At 34.9% G+C, this 19957-nt stretch overlaps 2 long non-coding RNA genes across 4 annotated transcripts; one reads left to right on the top strand and one right to left on the bottom strand.

Moving 5' to 3' along the window:
- Nucleotides 1-1850: 1850 nt before the first annotated feature.
- Nucleotides 1851-4083, top strand: LOC118647261. Of its 3 annotated transcripts, none has more exons than XR_004964568.1 (3): nt 1851-1865; nt 1973-2146; nt 2677-4083. It is a non-coding gene; the product is annotated as an uncharacterized LOC118647261 (long non-coding RNA). The 3 variants fall into 3 exon arrangements; XR_004964569.1 differs by having other exon boundaries at nt 1863-1877; XR_004964567.1 differs by lacking the exon at nt 1851-1865 and having other exon boundaries at nt 1969-2146.
- A 3640-nt stretch (nt 4084-7723) lies between these two features.
- Nucleotides 7724-10973, bottom strand: LOC105828615. The gene is made up of 2 exons (XR_003625928.2): nt 8337-10973; nt 7724-7920 (listed from the first exon to the last, which is right to left on the bottom strand). It is a non-coding gene; the product is annotated as an uncharacterized LOC105828615 (long non-coding RNA).
- Nucleotides 10974-19957: the final 8984 nt, after the last annotated feature.

Here is a 19957-nt window from a genome sequence, read left to right as displayed (position 1 = left end):
GCACTGGTGCAATAAGTTAGAATAAAGCCAGAGATACACGATGCTTGTTTTCGTGCTGGTTTGTTTGCTAAATGGAAATACTCTGTCTTGATTGGTGCATATACATCTATCATCAGAAATACACCAATCAGGACAGAGAGTGCGTTCCACTTAATGCCCGCAACGCTCGCGAGCGTTGCTTATCCTTGTTTAATATTTGATAACCAACAAGGATGAAATGATTCCACGGTCGTTGCGAACTTTAAGTGGAACGCACCCAGAGTATTTCCATCCAGCAAACAAACCAGCACGAAACAAGCATCGTGTATCTCTGGCTTAAGACAAATATATTTTTTCTCATTCTAACTTATTGCACTAGTGCAGCAGTGCAGAAATAAATGGTCTGTTCTTTCTAGCTGCACTGTTACACTGGTGCAATAAGTTAGAATAAGAAAAAATATACTTGTTTTACTTTAACTTATTGCACCAGTGCAACAGTGCAGCTAGAAAGAACAGACCAAAAAAACAAACCTCAGTAGGGATTAGAGATACTATAACAATTCGCGGATGCGTTAACGATTTCTGATTGGCTCCCGTCGCTTGGGGTACAACCGGAAGTATGAGAGAGAAAGATAGATATAACTGACAAAGAAAGCCTAGCTGACCTAACCTGTCACCTGTCAAGAGAAAACAGTGTCTACGTGTCTACCAAATAGAATATAAAATCAGAGAGAAACCTGAGGTTGCACATATTTTTCTACGAGTCTAAATACAATGCTTAAATTATATTTATAATACATAATGTGTATATAAACATAATATGTATTTATATATAATAATATATAATTTCTTAATAAACAATTTATATTACTTAACCTTACATGTAAACTAAGCCATAGGCTTAGTTTACATCGGCTTAGTTTACATCGTGCATTTGATACGCGTATCAGGTACCATATTCGTATCAAATTCGTACTAAATATTTAGTACGCACGATGTAAACGCTGCCGGATCAATTTGGTACGAGCGTATCAAGTAGGAGTATCGTACTAAACTGATACGCGTACCAAGTGATACAAATGTCGATGTAAACGCATAAAACGCATTTTAGAGAGAATTTAGCAATTGAGCATAACCTCAGTGCTAAAATCTAAAAACCGGTGTGAAAATGTCTTAGTAGGAGACATCAACATGAATTAAATTTGTATTATATTTTTCACAGTACATGCTTAGTACATTCGATGTAAACGCGCCCGTACTAAGGCTTTGGTGCGCACCAAACTTAATACGCGTACTAAGGTTTTGACGATGTAAACTAAGCCATCGTCAAAACCTTAGTACGCGTATTAAGTTTGGTGCGCACCAAAGCCTTAGTACGAGCGCGTTTACATCGAATGTACTAAGCATGTACTGTGAAAAATATAATACAAATTTAATTCATGTTGATGTCTCCTACTAAGCATTTTCACACCGGTTTTTAGATTTTAGCACTGAGGTTATGCTCAATTGCTAAATTCTCTCTAAAATGCGTTTTATGCGTTTACATCGACATTTGTATCACTTGGTACGCGTATCAGTTTAGTACGATACTCCTACTTGATACGCTCGCACCAAATTGATCCGGCAGCGTTTACATCGTGCGTACTAAATATTTAGTACGAATTTGATACGAATATGGTACCTGATACGCGTATCAAATGCACGATGTAAACTAAGCCAATTCATGTGTGAGGGCCTTTAGGCCTAGTCTACAATGGGTGCGTTCCACTTAACGCCCGTAACGCTCATGAGCATTGCTTATCCTTGTTTAATATTTGATAACCAACAAGGATGAAATGATTCCACGGTTGTTGCGAGCTTTAAGTGGAACGCACCCAATGGATGTCGTAAGTCATGTCGTAAGAAATCTAGCCAATCATAGTTAATCTTAGAGAAGAAAAGTGAACATGATTGGTTAAATTTCTTACTATACGACTTACGACATCCATTGTAGACGGCCGTATCATGCTACCGCGACTGGAAGGAATCTACGATCCTTGTTTCGGAGCAGAGCTTTGTTTCTGTTAGATTCGTTCATTTGAAGTAAAACCGCGTCGAATAAGCATAATTACGATATTTAAAGTGGAGTGGGCTAAACTGAATAATTACCAAATGTTTTCTCCTATTAGTAAGTTTATTCTTAATGTGTATGAGTATGTGCGTGTGTTTAATTATATAAAACTTATTGTATAAGTACAAGAACTTATAAATATTACTTATAAATACTCTAATGCTTACTTTTGTTTCCGATATATTTCATACACTAGTCTATTACTCGTTAATGTTTACCAATTTTACAAATATATAAAAATTATTAGGCGATTCTTATATGTAATCTAACATTGAAAAAATATTTGTAGCTTTATATGTTAATGAAAAGAACAAGAAAATTTAAAGTTCTAGATTTCAAATAATATTAATTATAACAGTAATACAATTGATGCGTTATTAGCCAATATTACTAGAAAATATAACTTGTACAGTTATTTATAAAAATATACATAAATGTTATAACTAATTACAACCATCAATATATTTCATAGGAAAGAAACATAAGATATGAATATCCTAAAGTGTACTTTAAGTATAAATATGTTAAATATAATCCAGAAACACAGAAGAACTTTCAATACTGTATTTTATTAAAATGAATTACAGAATTCTCCTCTTCTAAATTGTTTCAAGGAAGAAACTTAACTGGAACGACACGTCATGTACGTGATTTAGTTGCAGATATTTATGCAAATATACAGCAGTGGAACAATCTTCAGATCCAAGGACTCAATTATTTAAAAGATATAACATACAGACATATTCAGGAAAGTCATAATGAAAGTCATTTAGAGAATTTGCAAGATTTATGTGATAAATTAGAAAATATTTGTGATAAGCTGGTACGTTTTTTCTTTTGTTATGCTGTACTTATGATTCTTTTATTATTTTACATATTTATAGCTTTACAGGTATAAGTTAACATTATTTTGATTTAAGGATATATTACTTGTACAATAAATTTCTACAAAGTAAATTGAAATTAGAAATGTTATTTTTTATATTTTAAATATGAAAGTTACATGAATAAAACATTTGGAATAAATTTTAATTAATATTTTTATAGTTTATTAATTTTTTTAAATTAAAAATTAAATTATTGTAAAATACAATAACATAAGAAAATCAGTTTTTTGTATAACTACTTTTGCATAAGTATTCAACATAATTTATGTAAAGTTTTATAATATTGTTATATATAACTCTATTGAAAAAAATCACGTCACAAAATTACATAACAAAATTACGTAACAAATCACATAATTAATGATGACCAAACATAACAAATGTTTCAAATTGTTACCTAATTTTTAAAAATCATGTTATTTGAAAAATGTAATTTTTTAATTACAGGATGTTAAAGAAAATTATGTAATTTTGAAGAAGTACATTATTTGAAAAATTATGTCATTTTGGAAAGTCACATAATGTTTTGGGAATTATGATTTTGTTCACAAAAAAATAGTAAAAAATTTAATTAACTCACTAGTTTTTTATGGACAAAATGATTCCCAAAACATTATCTGACTTTTCGAAATGACATAATTTTTTAAATAACGTACTTCTTCAAAATTAATAAATAATTATTTTTTAAATCATATAATTTTTTAAATGACATAATTTTTAAAAATGAGGTAACATTTTAAAACATTTGTTATGTGTTTTGTCGTCATTAATTACTTGATTTGTCACATAATTTTGTTATGTGATTTTTTGACGTGATGTGATTTTTTTCAGTAGGGAGTTGTTCTATAAGAGATAAATATGATAAGTTATTCTATAAATAAGTAAATGAGATAAGTTGACAAAAGAAGCCACTTTGATTATAGTTTCTTTATAAACTTAAACTATAACTATACAGATTAGGTATTTTAATTACAAATAAGTGTTCCCTAAAAACTATAGTGATAATCAAATAATAAATGAGAAAAAGCAAATAAGTCACTACAGGATCTTGGTGTAGAATGTATATTATCTTTGTGATTCTAACTAATAAATAGACGTTTTGATCTGCAATCAGATCATTTTTAATATTATATGAGGAAAATGCAGATAACATATGAAAACTGATTGATTACATAGGCAGTGGAAAAGTTAATTGTCAGAATGGCGAAAAATGCATATTGGGCATTTTTATCAATTTTTTTGTGGAAAATATATAACGTTGAAAAAAATTTTTAACATCTGAAACTGATGTGTAAGTTCGGTGGAATAAAGCTCTCGATTATTCCATCTGACCGAAAATTCTACTTTTTATAACATGGACAACATCAGTAATATTGAATCTGTTGCTCATAATGAAAGTTATGAAACTTCCAACCAACATTTTTATTCACTAGACATGCTTAATTTTTTCACGATTTGACAATCTTTATGGACTGACTGCTGTATTTTATAATGTCCTATTCCAGATAGCAAAATATTTCCAAAATTCCTGCAGAACTGATAAACGCTATTGAGAATATTGGTAAATTATTGGTCTAACAAGGGAACGGACAGAACTGTCCCTCACCGATTTTAATGAGCTTTATATATGTTGTAGAACATGAAAAAATATTAGACCCATATTTTTTTAGCGGCGTATCTCAACGTTTATGGGTTGAAACCATCCCTCGAAAATAACGCGTTTTTTCGTTTTTGGCGAATATCTTTGAGAATATAAGATTTATGAAAAAATGATTTATACAAAAGTTTTATGGTATTTTATACTCTTTCCAATAGTATATTTAGATTTTCCAAAAATTTCAAACTTTTTAATTTATCTCACTTCCATCCTTTTTTTTAAATTTTGAAAATTTTGTAAGGACAAAAATTAAAGAGCATTAAAAGCCAAATCCATCCAAATGTAATAATATATGGGTTCCATCATTCTCAATTATTGACAAAACGAGATGATAATTTCGTGCTTTAGGCGTCGCGCTAGAAGTTGCGTTATTTCTTTAGTCGCATTACATTCAATCATTGCCTCTCTTGCGTGTATATTTTTATATTAGAACACAAAAACGGATTAATCTTAATTACATAATACTCAACATATTACACGGTATAAAGCATAAATGCATATATATAACAAAAGTAGCATCCCACACGGCATGTAACATTGTTGAAATATTGTAACGATCGGAAATAGTATAGAAATATTTCATTAACATTTTAATTATAACTTTTCATCCTAAATATTTCAGAAATATATTTGCTTCATGTTTTTATAAAATTGCAAATGCAATATTTCTGAAATCCTTTAGAAACATAAAAAAAGTTTGTTTTCATATTTGACTGTTATGGTAATATTACAAAAAAGTGGCAAATATAATACATATATATATGTATATACGTTAGTGTGTACGTACATTTTCATTAAAAGGAAGACCTTTTCAATAGGAAGGAAATTTTTAATCCCCATACAATTTTTTTGTAAATTTATAAAAACATTAACACCTTTTATATATTAAACATGCATGTATATTTTCTCGTATTAAATAGAATAATTTATAAATATCGTATTTGATGAATACTGATAAGATTTTTTTGGCAGTTTTCCCTTAGCCTTGTGACCAATGTCGATATTCTGTATGAGTTCCGCCAAATAAAATATTTTATTCCAATTTAAATAATGTTTTATTTCAAAAATTTTTTGGAACAAACCTTTTTTTGTTTTTAAGTTGATTTTTATTATTAAATGCAAATTATTTTTAATTCCTTAATTTATGTTAAATATATATACACAAATATACATGCAAACGATATGCAAATATATGTGTATGTGTTAAATATATAAAAAGTGTTAATGTGTTTTATAAATTTGCAAAAAAATTGTATGGGGACCAAAGATCGCCTTCCTATTACTAATGGATATTTTACTAAAGCCTCATATGATGCGCCTGCGCGAGAACAACCGGTCCCTCTATCAACATTGATATTAAACTTATTCGCCCATGTCGTCTGCAAAATGTATATATATATCCGTGTAAATGTATTTTCAAACTCATTAAATTAAATTATATAATTATATTATCTTTATTATCAGATTGTGCTATGTACATATAGTGTAAATAATATAATTATGCAAATAGTTATTGCAGTTTATATTTTATACTTTTCTCTTAATATTATATATTTTGTTATATTGTATTTGCAGTTTTAAATATTAAAAAAATATTTTGCTTTATATTAATCTATATTCGCATTTGTAACAATGAAAATGTACGTACGCACATACGTATATATATGCTACTTTTGTTATATATATGCATTTATACTTTATATTGTGTAATATGTTGAGTATTATGTAATTAAGATTTTATGTTCTGTTGTATCCCTTGTCTCGGGATACAGTGCGGGACCGCTGCCGGTGACTCCTCGGGATCAGGTTTCCAAAAGATAACACCGAGAGTTGATAATAAGAGATATATATATTTGTTCTTCCTTTACAATTTCTTTAGCGAACCCGAAAGGTGAATAACTAAGTGTAGTTGATTCGACGAGCGACGTAGACTCGTCGCTATTATTATTAATAATGAGCCCGCTCGTTCTCTTTCCGCGGGTGTTTATATACTCCGCTTTTCGGCTTGTTACCAAGGGATGTCACTCGCGGTCACGGGCCTTTGGCCCGTGCACTAGCTTAGCCAGCAATTGCTAGCTAGGCGCATTCCACCGGAAATCAGGAGATTTCGGGTGGCGAAATGAATAGTAACCGGATATGTTGCCCGGTGCGATGTCCGGTGTGAAGGCCGGTGCGATGCCCGTTAGCAAGACCGGACGGTGTCGTCGCGCGAGGTGTCACTTGACACCCTTATCGTTATTGCGAGTATAGTTTGTGTGAGTGTCGCGCACTCACAACAGTTCTAATATAAAAATATACGCAGGAGAGACAGTTATTGAATGTAACGCGACTAAAGAAATAACGCAACTTCTAGCGCGGCGCCTATAGCACGAGATTATCATCATGTTTTGCCAATAATTGAAAATGATGGAACCCATATATTATTACATTTGGATGGATTTGGCTTTTAATGCTCTTTAATTTTTGTCCTTACAAAATTTTCAAAATTTAAAAAAAAGGGTGGGGGTGGGATAAATTAAAAAGTTTAAAATTTTTGGAAAATCTAAATATACTATTGTAAAAAAATATAAAGAGTATAAAATACCATAAAACTTTTGTATAAATCATTTTTTCATAAACCTTATATTTTCAAAGATATTCGCCAAAAACGAAAAAACGCGTTATTTTCGAGGGGTGGTTTCAACCCCCAAACGTCGAGATACGCCGCTAAAAAAAATATGGGTCTAATATTTTTTTATGTTCTACAACATATCCAAAGCTCATTAAAATCGGTGAGGGACAGTTCTGTCCGTTCCTTTGTAAGTATATCCACAAAATGAAGCAATTTTAGATCAATCAAGCTGAATATAAAATTGTCAATTATTGCCCAATTTCACATCAATCAAATTGAATATTTTTAACTTGAAATCTTAAAATCAATTGTAACTCCATAACGGCTTAATGTAATCCAATATTAAAATGTCAATTCTGTATTAATTACGGGATATTTAAATGGAGAAACATAATATATATATATATATATATGCTTCTATAATTAAATTGAATTTTTAAGGTGTTTTGCGAAAAAGTAATTATACACTTTTTATAAAATTTATTAACAAGACGTTTATTTGAATTTTCTTCACATTACAAATAATAATGTAACTTTATGTGTACTATTCTTTTCACACGAACATACACTTTTTCATTTTGTTATTTCTTGTCACGTGGAGACACTTTAATTGAATGCGTTTCAAGGGATGCTTTCCATTTACATGACTTGTATCGACACTTGTGTGGAGAAACAACTTTTGAATAAAAAAGTTTATAATTGATTTAGAACAATTGGTATATATTTGAGAAAAAAGTGACTATGTTTTAACTCTTATGTGCACACCCAGGTACCTGGGTGCCCACTTTGTCGTATTTTTGCTTAAAACTTGAATAAAAATTGAAATTTTGACATAAGCCTCCGAATCCCCATTATTTAATTTTTTTAGGAACTAAAAACACTGGTAATTTTTTTCAAATTTTTTGAACCTAAGCTAAATGACGTTAAAGTACATGTGCTTAGTGGACACCCGGGTACTCGGGTACCTACTAGATGAAAAATGATCTTTTGACCCGATAATTAATTAATAACATTAATAAATATTTTATTCAAGTAAGGGGTTAGTAAATAAGCAATTACAATAATTTTTAAAGTAAATTAGATTATACTTACATTTACTTAGCGCAATCAATACATTTAATTGTCGATACACAGTGTTCATCGCAGACAGGCTTTTCGCAAACTGAACAACATTTTCGCGATTTTCTGCGTCTTCTGAGCAGTTTCTTTGTAGTAAGCGTGACAAGAACCTGTAATTTTTTTCTACTAATACTGTCTCGAGGTTGTCATTATCAATTCGTAAACATTTCGTCCAATTAATTGGCATCATTATCGTCTGTTTTTACTACTAATATTAATATTAATGTTGTGTAAAATAAACAGGTTTTAAATTAATTTATGTTTATTATTTCCAATATATCTGCATAGAAAAATAATTTTGCATAATGTATAAAAATTGTAAGAACAAATTTTCCATTACAAAAAATATGCTGTTGCGACGCTATTCGTACGTTGTGAATTATTCTGCTTGATGTGATACCTTTTGCTTCATAAAATAATAACTAATTGTTAATTGTCAATTGCTTTACGGCACAAAATCATAGGTTCCAACACAACTAACATACACGGAAACACGTTTGCGTTAAGTTTAATGAATAAGTATGCAGCTGAAAAACCTGTAGATATTGATTCAACTGTGTCTATACATAATAATCGATTTTATTTGAAGTATATGCTCTAGATATTAACTACTCGATAACTTTGGTATCAATCGACATTTCGTCAAAACTGACCGCGCACTACTTGCGCAGCGCTCGGAAATCCTACTTTTATTTTTTTTCATGAAAACTGTAACAGGCTAGAAGACTTGGAAATGGCTTAAATAGTTTTTATTGATGTTTATTTAATAAAGTAAATTGATTCCAAACGATTACGTTCACATACAAACTTAGGAATTAAAAAAAACTAATGGTACCCAGGTACCCTGCGTGTGTAACAACGCTGAGTGTGCATATAAAGGTTAAAGCAATAATTGTTCGAGATATGTCCGCTTATAGAATCAATCGATGATTGATAATTCAGATTTTAGATCCTATTTATTGATCAATAACTAAAAATTAGTATGATGTTTTATTTTTCTTAAGGTCATATTTGATTAAAAATTGAATTAATTATGTTGTTTTTTACGTCATGGAATGAACGTGGAATTGCCGTTTCTCCATGATTTACTATCTGGGATGGATTCCGTTTTATATTATATTTTTTGCCAAGAAATAGATAAAGATGTTCAATATGCGTTTTTCACTGTTTTGACAATTAACTCTTTCGCTGCTATGTAATCGACCAGTTCTTATATGTAATCTGCGTTTTCCTTATGTAATGATCGTGCCCCTCGTTATGAGACATGGTACGGGATCGCTGCCGATGACCGGATCAAATTCCGTAGAGATAACGCCGAGAGTTGTAGAAAAGAGTTATATTTGGTTCAAACTTAATTACACTTCGTAACCCGTTACAGTAAATGACTATAATAAAGTGTTACGATGAGCGACATGGATTTGTCGCTTGATTGATACGTAGTAACCCGCTCGTTCTCTGTTCGCGGTGCTTATATACACAACGTTTTTTTGGCCTGTTGCTAGAGGGATTCTTGCGTGTCTACGAGCCTTTCGGATTTTGCACATTATGACGAAATAAAAAAAACCAAAATGGATTTTAAAGAGTAATGTGTAAACTTTAGAAGCACAAGTCGCGCTATCTGGATTCCACGTCCCAACTGTTCTACGTCCCAACTGTTCTACGTTTCTTTATCTATAGATAAAATTTTTTGATATTTTTATGACATGAGCAAATTTTCAAAAAAAGTCAGTAAAAGTCAGTATTTTTTTACTAAAAACTGAAAATTTATTGTTAAAGTTGAGTGTTTGCTCTTTAATTTGCTTTTTTTTTATTACTGTACGATGATTGATTGCCGAGATATGTACCGTCGAATTTAAAAATGACATTGTTTCGAAAAATGGCAATAACTTGGTCAAAAGAAATCGTAGAGGGTCGTATAAAAAACGAAATTAAACCATAAGAATTGAGCTTTTGAGAACAATTGGTTTCATTTACGAAAAAAAATTTATCTTCGCCCATGCAGTTAAACAAATACGAAGAAAAAATTTAAAAATTTTCCAATTTTTTTTTACTCAAAAATTTTTAAAAATTAAAAAAAATTAAAAATTTTGACATAACCGTCGAAAAGTAGACATTTTGCCCTTTAATTTTTGGAATTTTTTTCTATGACCATTATTCGCAAAGTTGCTGGAGTTTGAATTTTATACTTTTTTACCGGAAAAATTAGGTGTTCTCTTAATTTTATTCTGGAGTGTATTTTTCTATGTTTATAAAAATTTTGTTTGCTAGGGTTTTTAAACGATAATAAGCCATAAAAGACTATAGATTTTTGTATTTATCTAAAGGAATTTTTAATATTTTATGGAAAAGTACATACATTTAAATATTTTACAGTAAACTATAAATTTTTATGAGTTACAAACAGAACAGTTTTTAGAATATCAAACAAATAAATAGTCTTGTTTTATATACAATGTAGTATTTTATGGGAATCTAAAAATATAAAAAATCAAAGTTTTGTAGTTTACGCGAAACGTAAAATTTAGTACATTTCTATGATTTTGTAAATAATTTTAGTATTACATGGATAAATAAATATTTTAATTAATAAAATTTTGTCTTGAAAATTTTTAAACTTTTTAATTTTTTGTACCATTTTTTATAAAATTGTCTATTTAAAAAAATGTTATTTGCAACAAATTTTTTATTTGAGAGAATTGTAATTTATGATGATTTTTTTAGAATTTCTATAAAAAATATGATATTTTTATGAAACATTAAAAACTACAAATTTTTACTTTTAATAAATATTTTTACATTTTTATAGAAATTTTTTTCGCTAGAATTATTATAAGAGTTAAATGAAAAATAATACGCAAAAGTATATTAAAATAAATATCTAATTTTAATACAATTTTTTAAATAATATCAATAGTAATATAAGTTTAAAATATAAGTTAAAAAAATTTTTTTTACAACATTTAATATATATTTTTTTAATAATGTGAAAATTTGATTAAAATAAAAAGGGCAAGTTTTACATAATATATACTATAATTCTATTATTATTTCTTGACGTTAGACTATGCAGTATTTCTGCTGTGTTTATGCTGTTATGATCTGAGACGACAATACATGCTCGATTTTGGTCCCATTATTGTCATTACCGGCTACATATACTGTTTGCTTAGGCTGGGTTCGGGGAGAGACTATTAACGCTAAAAGTATCATTCTGTCCTTATTGCTCAGTGAATGTCGAAGAAAAATAGAGCACACTCACAGCGCCAAAGGTGTACTCTCCGAACCCAACCTTAGTAAGCTTAACTTCTAACAACTTTCTGCCCATGTGAAGTGATGTTATTCTCTAGTTAATTTTTGTTTACTTTTTGTTGATACATCATGTCAATACACAATGCTTAAATTTTGTTTTCTCTATGCTGACATATTTTGTCAGATTTTTGCAGCATATTTCTGCCATTATATTATTAAGCAGATTCTACTAGATTTCTGTTAAGTAGTAAAGCATGAGGGGTTCTAATATTAAGTGCAATGAAGAGGAGTACGGGGGGATGTAATCGAGAGGTGGGGGGAGAGGGGAGTTAGAATCCGCTTACTAGATTGGTAGTGTATCTACATTCAAACCTCAGGGATGGTGAAGGGTGTGCAGGGGGGGGGGGGTAAGTGGTGTAACTCGGTTGAGTTAGAAACCGATGCGGATTCAGACGAACTCTGTGGATTCTAACGCATATGAAGGTAAGGTAGAACTCGAGTAAGGTAAAAATAATACGGATTCTGATTCCAATGAACTCTATGTGGATTCAGACGCATAATATAAATGGATGAGTTATCTTGCCGTTTTTCGTTCGTACTTTTGACTTAGCATATTTAATTGGTTGAGTCTGTGGTTTATCTCGTGATTTTCTTTGGGATGTGCGCATTCCGGAGCGGTATAATTTGTTGTAGGATATTTGTTGACGTATCTGGTATTCCGGAAAAAGGATTTCCGTTTAAACCTAGTATATAAGAGCGTGTCGATCGAGCGTTGCGTTACAGTTGTAATTGAAAAATCTATTTAGCGGTTGATTGTGAACAGAATGTTTTATTTCTTTGTTGTTGAATGGAGGAGAGTTTTGCTCGAAATTGATAACGAGGTCATGCTTTACTTCAACGAGTCTGTGTCGTCGAGTTTATTTGTAAACGAGGGGTGTTGTTTGAAAAAGAGTAAAAATTGTTGGTTCGAGGAAGGGGGAAGGAGGACAAGCTATGGATTTTGGGGACCTATCATTTAAGTAGAAAGATCGGAAATAAATCTCTGCGAGAAGATTTGTGGATAAAGACGGTGATGGCTCTGAATGATCATGCGAGTATATCGATAGTGTATCTACGAGGTATTGTTACGAGACGACGCTGGATTTTATTACGGGTAAATTGGGTCCTGTGTACGTCGATGCGAACAGATATATTCGTCAACGAATGGAATTTAAACTTTCGGAAGATAACAAAGGTTCTACTATGTGGATCTGTAGACAATTATGGATGATATTGTCAAAAACGCAGCGGGTAAGATCGTCGATCTATCGTGGTTGAACACTTTTGTCGAAAACGCGATCTCGTCAACGAGGAGGTCGATCGCTTGTGGGTGGATCTTATCGAGAACGCGGTTAACGATATCGATAGAAAGGTTATCTCTCGTGGGAGCGTTGATGCGAGGAGTGTTTGAGTACATTGAGAGAGAAATGTCAACGTTGTCCTATAAGAACCGGGGTAAGTTCTCTCGTGGCTCGAATTTTGAGTTTAGAAGGATTAAGGAACGAGCTACGTCATCGTTTCGCACGTGTAGGTGCCGGCTTTGGTGATAAACCAGAATTTTTTTAGTCCGAAATTGAAACGGTTTTTGATAAACGAGTGTTAACAGGTGCGGTGCTAGTTAGTTCACGCTATATCGAACCTAGTGGATTTCTCACGACGCGAGAGATACGGTGCTCGAGAAGGTGCGCGAAAACAGATTTTGGACAAATACACTTGTTTGAAAGTCAATAATGTGTTTAACGGAAAATTCGTTACCAATGATAAGATCGCCGTGAAAAACATTTCTACGAGGAATCAACAGCTTCTCGATGCGACCGATTTGCGTGAATGGTACGATAAATATGTAACCGAGGCGATCTTGACTACTCTGGAGGAGTTTTAGGAGCGCGATAGTAGGCGTTATCGCGCATAATAAATTTGACTGTGAATATTAATAAATGTGATCCTATGCAGGCGAGATGTTGGACTGATATACTGCAATATATAAAACGTAAGAAAGCGGTGATGAACGTGCGGTCAAATGATAACGCGTGTTTCACTGGGCTGTGGTGACCGCGTTGTACCCCGTTGAGCAGAATAAAGAAAGATACAGTTCGTATCCTGATTACCAGACAGTGTTAAATTTCGATGGAATATTCTAGTTACTTTGAGGGATATTACTAAATTTAAACGTTTGAATAACATATCCGTAAATGTTTTTACTTCTAAGGAACGAGATGAAAAAAAGATCGTTCCTCTGCGTACTACGGATAGTAAGAAAAACGTTCACGTTAATTTGCTTTATATATCTGATCAACGATGTGATCATAATCGGGGTCATTATATATGGATAAAGAATCTGTCGTGATTGGCATTAGCATTACCCAAGATGTACCACGTGAGGTTGCTCAGTCAGATTTACACCTCGTGTGTGTGTGTGTGTGCGTGCGTGCGTGCGTGTGTGTGTGTGTGATCGATTGTGCTTACGTATTGGTGTGGATATCTAAAAATATTTCATTGTAGGTGTTCAAAAATGCAACCCCCTTTTTGGATACATAAACGTAATTTTTCGTTAAAATTGTTACAAACTCTTTCAAGCATAGCTGGTGTTATTCTCTAAAATACGTTACGATCACACACACACACACACACACACACACACACACACACAAACACACACAAAAGAGGTGTAAATCCGACCGAGCAACCTCCACGTGGTACACCTTGGGTAATGCTAATGCCGGCGGTCCTGTAACTTTCAAGTTCTCTAACTCAAAAAGTAGTTGAGCAAAACACTTTTAATTACAGTGTTTTGGAAAGCTCTTGAGATGAGTATGTAATGAAAAGTAGGGGGTTTTATTTTAAAAAATTAAATTGACATACAAATGATCTTCAAATTTGATTCCAAGGTCAAGGCCAATGTCACCATGTTATGTCGCCCTTGAAGCCATACAACTTTTGTCTGAAACATTTTTCTATACGATCGCTTTCTGCAAAGTTACAAGAGGTGATAGATTAAAATGGGACACTTTGTACATGCAATCGGTAGGTGTTTTAATATTTACTAATAATTATTAGATTTATTCAATACTAAATAGCTAATTACAACTTTAGATGTCTGCATTATTTTTATTCAATAGAGAGATTTTCCGCACATGTCGTGAATTGTGAATATTTTGTCGGATGTGAATAATTAATTTCACACCATGATTTCGCGTCTTAAGAAAAAGTTTATTGGAAGAAATTACACAAAATCACACTTGTGAATTAAATAAAGTTTAATGAACACACATATAAATTTGACAAAATAATTAAACGTTTGGAAGGAATTAAGCACTCGCGGTGGCAACGCCTCGGAGGACTCGGCCTCTGAGCCACTTTTTTGGAATAAACTTTATTAATATTCAAAGTAATTATCAATCGCAACACGAAATATATGAAATTACGAGCTCGTATGAATTGTGTCTACACTCGAGAAATATTATAAACAGAAGTGAAAATAATATGAAATATCTTAGCAATCGTGATCCTCGTTTATCTTTTCGGTAGTTTTTTATTAATTTTAATTGACTAATAAATGGAAATATTTTGTTAATTGACGTTATCGATCAGCATGTTACTAAGTGACCGAAAAGCGAATCGGATCACAGCTGCCGAAGATTCTCTTTTTGGAGTACACAATGAAGGTTGTCTAGTTACAGTAACTGAATAATAATGTTTGTGTATAGGCAATTGAATGATCGGGAAACGCATCGAGTAGTCATTTATTTTTACATGTGTGCTTTTCACACATATAAGTAATATTCGCGCATGTAGCGCGTGTTGTGCACGACTTTGCTTACGCACAGTGAAAGGATGAACGAATGCGCGATCGTTCTTCCTAAAGAAGAGCATAAATGGCGTTATTTTCGCAACTACGATCGAAAGGAGCGACTTCCGTGGTGTACGCCGATCTGGAGTGTTTTGGAAAAGAAGGAGAAGGAGGAGGGGGAAAGCGATTGGGTGTCGCAAAACAGATTTGTCTATGAATGTCGTAAAGCGTTTAGCATTGGCCACTATGTGCAATGCGCGAGAAACAATGACGCGACGTACATATTGTATTGCGCGGTCAGGATGTATATCGTGGTTCGCGAACGAATTGAACTCTTTCGCGCACCGCGCGAAGGACATGCTTCGCACGGTCGTGTCTATGACGGAGCTGACGCGGGAAGAGGTGCAAAGTTTCTCGGACGCGGATTGTCACATATGCGGAAAAATGTTCCAGATGAGAGGTTTACGTGTGCGCGATCATTACCAGACGTTACAGGACGCATTCGCGTTGTAATTTAAATTACAATAATTCTTTTATAATTCTCGTGTTTTTTCACAATTTGTCAGGATATGACGCACATTTTATAATTAAAAAAGTAGCCAATAAATTCGAGGACAGAGTCGATTTGTTACCGAATAAAGAGATGTACATTTTGTTGTACGAAGAATGTTAGCGCTACGACGAAAAAGAAATGGCATAGTTGTGTAAAATTGTGATTTATAGATTTTTATAAGTTTCTAAATACTAGTCTTGGTAAATTGGTGTCGTATCTAGACAGAAACGAACTACGTATAACGTTATCAATTTTTTCTGATTTGATTGACGAAGATTTCGCTACTGCTCACGCGTAAAGGTGTGTTCCCGTACGAGTATGTTGACAGCGACGATAGATTGCTTAAGGCGGAGTTACCGCCGCGGGAGGCTTTCTATAGTTTGTTAACGGATGAGAGCGTGACCGACGATGATTACAAGCACGCTGTCAACGTCTAGCAGCGTTTTCACATTAATAATTTTGGTGAGTACAGCGGTCTTTATTTAAAAACGGACGTTTTATTTTTGGCGGATGTTTTCGAAAATTTTTGCGAAAACAGCATAGAGAGTTACGGTTTAAATCCCATTATTACACGTTGCCGGGTTATACGTGGGACGCGATGTTAAAATACACGGGTGTATTTAACATCATTGACCGGTATCGATATAATGTGGAACGCAATGTGCGCGATAGTTATAGTTAGAGTCCTATAATCAGAGAAGCGCGAACTCTATCTTGCCATCCGCCACCATCTTAGGATCGTACAACCGCGTAGGTTGCGTATATGTGTATTTACCGTGATTACAAGTGTGCATTTATTTACATTGTGTAACAACACACACGTGCATGCGAATAACAGATGTCTACCATCGTATAATCGTATAATCCCAGATGCGCACAGTAATAAACGGACACAGTAACAAACGGACACAGCAACAAATGCGCACATTGCGAAACGGATACAGTACTAATGCGCACAATGCGAAACGGACACAGTAAAAAATACGCACAGTGCGAAACGGACACAGTAACAAGTGCGCACAGATCAAATGCGCACAGTCGCAAATCTATGTGGTGTAGAGAATGCTTTGCACGCACACACACACACACACGGGGGGGGGGGGGTGCCTGAGAAATCACAACCCATGTGGTAAGTCCGTTTGTTACTGTGTTCGTTTATTACTGTGCGCATCTGGGACACTCCCTCGTCGTATCTCATGTACTTCGACGTGAACAATCTGTACGGTTGGGCGATCTGCGAATCGTTGCTGTACGCGTACTTTCAGTGGCGCAACGACGCGGCTAACTTCGACGTAATGTCGGTGACCGCGAATTCCTATTTCGGATACATTTTGGAGGTGGACCTCGTATCCGCCCGAGCTGCACGATGCTCACGCAGACCTCCCTTTCTGCCCCGTGCGCACCACGCCTCCCAGCAAGCGGAACGATGAGCTTCTGGCCACACTTCATGACAAGTCGCATTACGTGATACATTATTGCAATCTACAACAGTGTGTGCTACACGGATTGCACATAACGAGGATTTATCGCGTTTTATGATTCGCATTATTTTCGTGGCTTCGCGGATATGTAGAGTTGAATACGGCATTTAGGATTCGCGCGAAAAACGAGTTAAAAAAAAAGTAATATTAATAATAATACTTTATTGTTTCCCAATATAGGGGTTACAAGGCGCTTTTTTTACGGAGCGTTCTCGAACCGTTTACACTTGTATCACTCCTTTACTCCCGAACCGACCTGGCCATTTGTGACCCTTACATTCCCTCCCACCCTCTCTTGCACGCTTTTCTCCCCCTTCCCCCCCCCCAGCCATCACTCTCCTCCTCCGACCCTCCTTTCTGACTCTCTCTTCCATTCAACTCTGCCTTCCTCCTTCTATCTCTCCTCTTCGATTTCCTCTTTCCGTTTTCATCTCAGTGGACCTCTCCTCCTCTCCTTTTTCCTCTTGTCTTCCTCTGCTCTCTCCGCCTCTCAGTCTCCATTCTCCTTATGTCTCCTCTCTTTCCTGCTTCTCCGTCTTCCACGATCCTCCATCTCCTCCTAAGAATACTAATCAAAACCATTATTCTCCTACGATCCTTTATCTCATTCTTCTCCCCACCTTATCTCTCTTCCCCTTTTTCCTCTCCCTCGCCTATCTTCCACTTTTCTTTCCCCTTATTCCATACTCAATTAATCCCGTCCACCCACATCTATTACTCACATATACTTTCTTTCTCTTACTCCTCGCCTCACTCGCCCTCTCCAACATCTTCCACTTAATTTTTTCTCCTCCATAGATAGATCCTCGTCCAACCTCATCTCCCAACGCTTCTTAATGTCCGCTTTCCTTTCTAGCAACCATTTCTTATCTTCCTTCCGCAACACCTCCGTTATCACCACTATCCCCCCTTCCCCCACTCTTTCCGTTACCATCCCTATCTCCACTTCCCTCTCTAACTCCCCTTTCATGATCCCTTCAATTATCGCTCTTCTTTTTGTCATCCCTTTCCCTTCCACCCTCCTCCATACTATGTTTCTCCTTATCTACCTTATTCTTTTCTCCCTCTCCGCTCCTCTCACCCTTTCCCAACCCTCGTTTTCACCCTTTTCCTTAGCCTTCTTTCCATCTCCCTTTCCACCCTCTTTCATGCTTCCAGTCCCCTTCCCCCTTTCCCCCGTTATCTTTTATCCTATCTTCATCCTCCTCCGTCGCTTTCCACGTGTTCCCTCTTCTCTCCTCGCCGTTTTCTCCTGCCTGTCTTCCTTTTTCTCTCCTTCCTTCTTGGATACCTCTTTCCCTCTCGCTCCTCACCTCTTCTCGTTTCTCTTCCTCCTCTCCTTTCCTCACTTCCTGCTACCAGTTTCCCTTGCTTCCGCTTTCCCGCCTTCTCTCTTTATCACCTCTCTTCTCTTCTCTTCTTGCCTTCGCTATCCCACCTCTTCTCTTCTCCCTTGTCTCTACCCGGTTGCACAACTCCCTTCCTTCTACATTCTCCTTCCTGTCCGTTTCTCTTCTCCTTCGTCACTCTCCTTTCCTCGTCACTTTCTCGCTGTTCTTCTCCATTTCCACTTCTTCTGCCTCTGTCTTCCCGTGAGCTTCTCCTCTCCTTTGACTCCATCACTTCCTCTTCTTCCCGTCTCAACCCTTCTCTTTCCAGCGCCTCCAGCCTCTCTTCCAGGTATCTTAGTCTTTCCCTCACCTCCTTCAGCTCTCTCGTCACCTCCACCCTCAATTTCCTCATCTTTTTTCCCAATTCTTCTATCGTCTTCTCTGACCACACTTCCTTCCCTCTTCTCACAACTACGCTTTTCATTCTATTCTCCACACTCTCTCTCCTTTCACACTTCCACTCTATAACCACGTTTACTGCAATCGCTCTTTTCTCACCGTTTACTGACTTAACACTTTGCACCGCATAGCTACGAAGGACCATATGTTGCAGGACTCAGCGTTCCCAAACACGCTACCATCTTGCTTTAACAGTCCTGTCAACCTTACTCTATCTTTCTGCATGTCTTGCCAGGCGTCCCACCAATCCACTGCTGCCACCCTCCTCCTTTCTTTAGATGGCGCCATTTGTTATCTTCGTTTCCATACCACTGCTCCACTCCCGCCATCTGCCTTCCCTCTCTGCCTCTCTTCTGATCGCCACTCTCTCCGACTGACTTATCCTCCTGGCGTCCTCTCTCTGTCCTCTTCTTCTTATCCACTGCCTCCATTCTCCACACTTTTCTCTTTCAACTCCAAAAACTCTCCGACCTTTTCTCTTTTATTTCTTCCCTCTTCCGACTTCCTTTCACTTCCTTCCAATTACCCGAACATCTTCCGACCTCCTCTTCCCGAATTTCCACTTCTTACTTCCCTCTTTCACTTTTTTCACCAGAACACCACCTCTCACTCCGGAGCTCTTCGTATCCTCTACTCTTAACCACGCCATCTTTTCTTCCGAAAAAAAATATGTATAAGTTAATGAATAACAG

This window comes from Monomorium pharaonis, chromosome 9, assembly GCF_013373865.1.
Source record: "Monomorium pharaonis isolate MP-MQ-018 chromosome 9, ASM1337386v2, whole genome shotgun sequence".
NCBI classification, from domain to species: Eukaryota; Metazoa; Arthropoda; class Insecta; order Hymenoptera; family Formicidae; genus Monomorium; species Monomorium pharaonis.
Note: the sequence above shows the minus strand (reverse complement) of the source record. Positions and strands in the feature narration are given on the sequence as shown.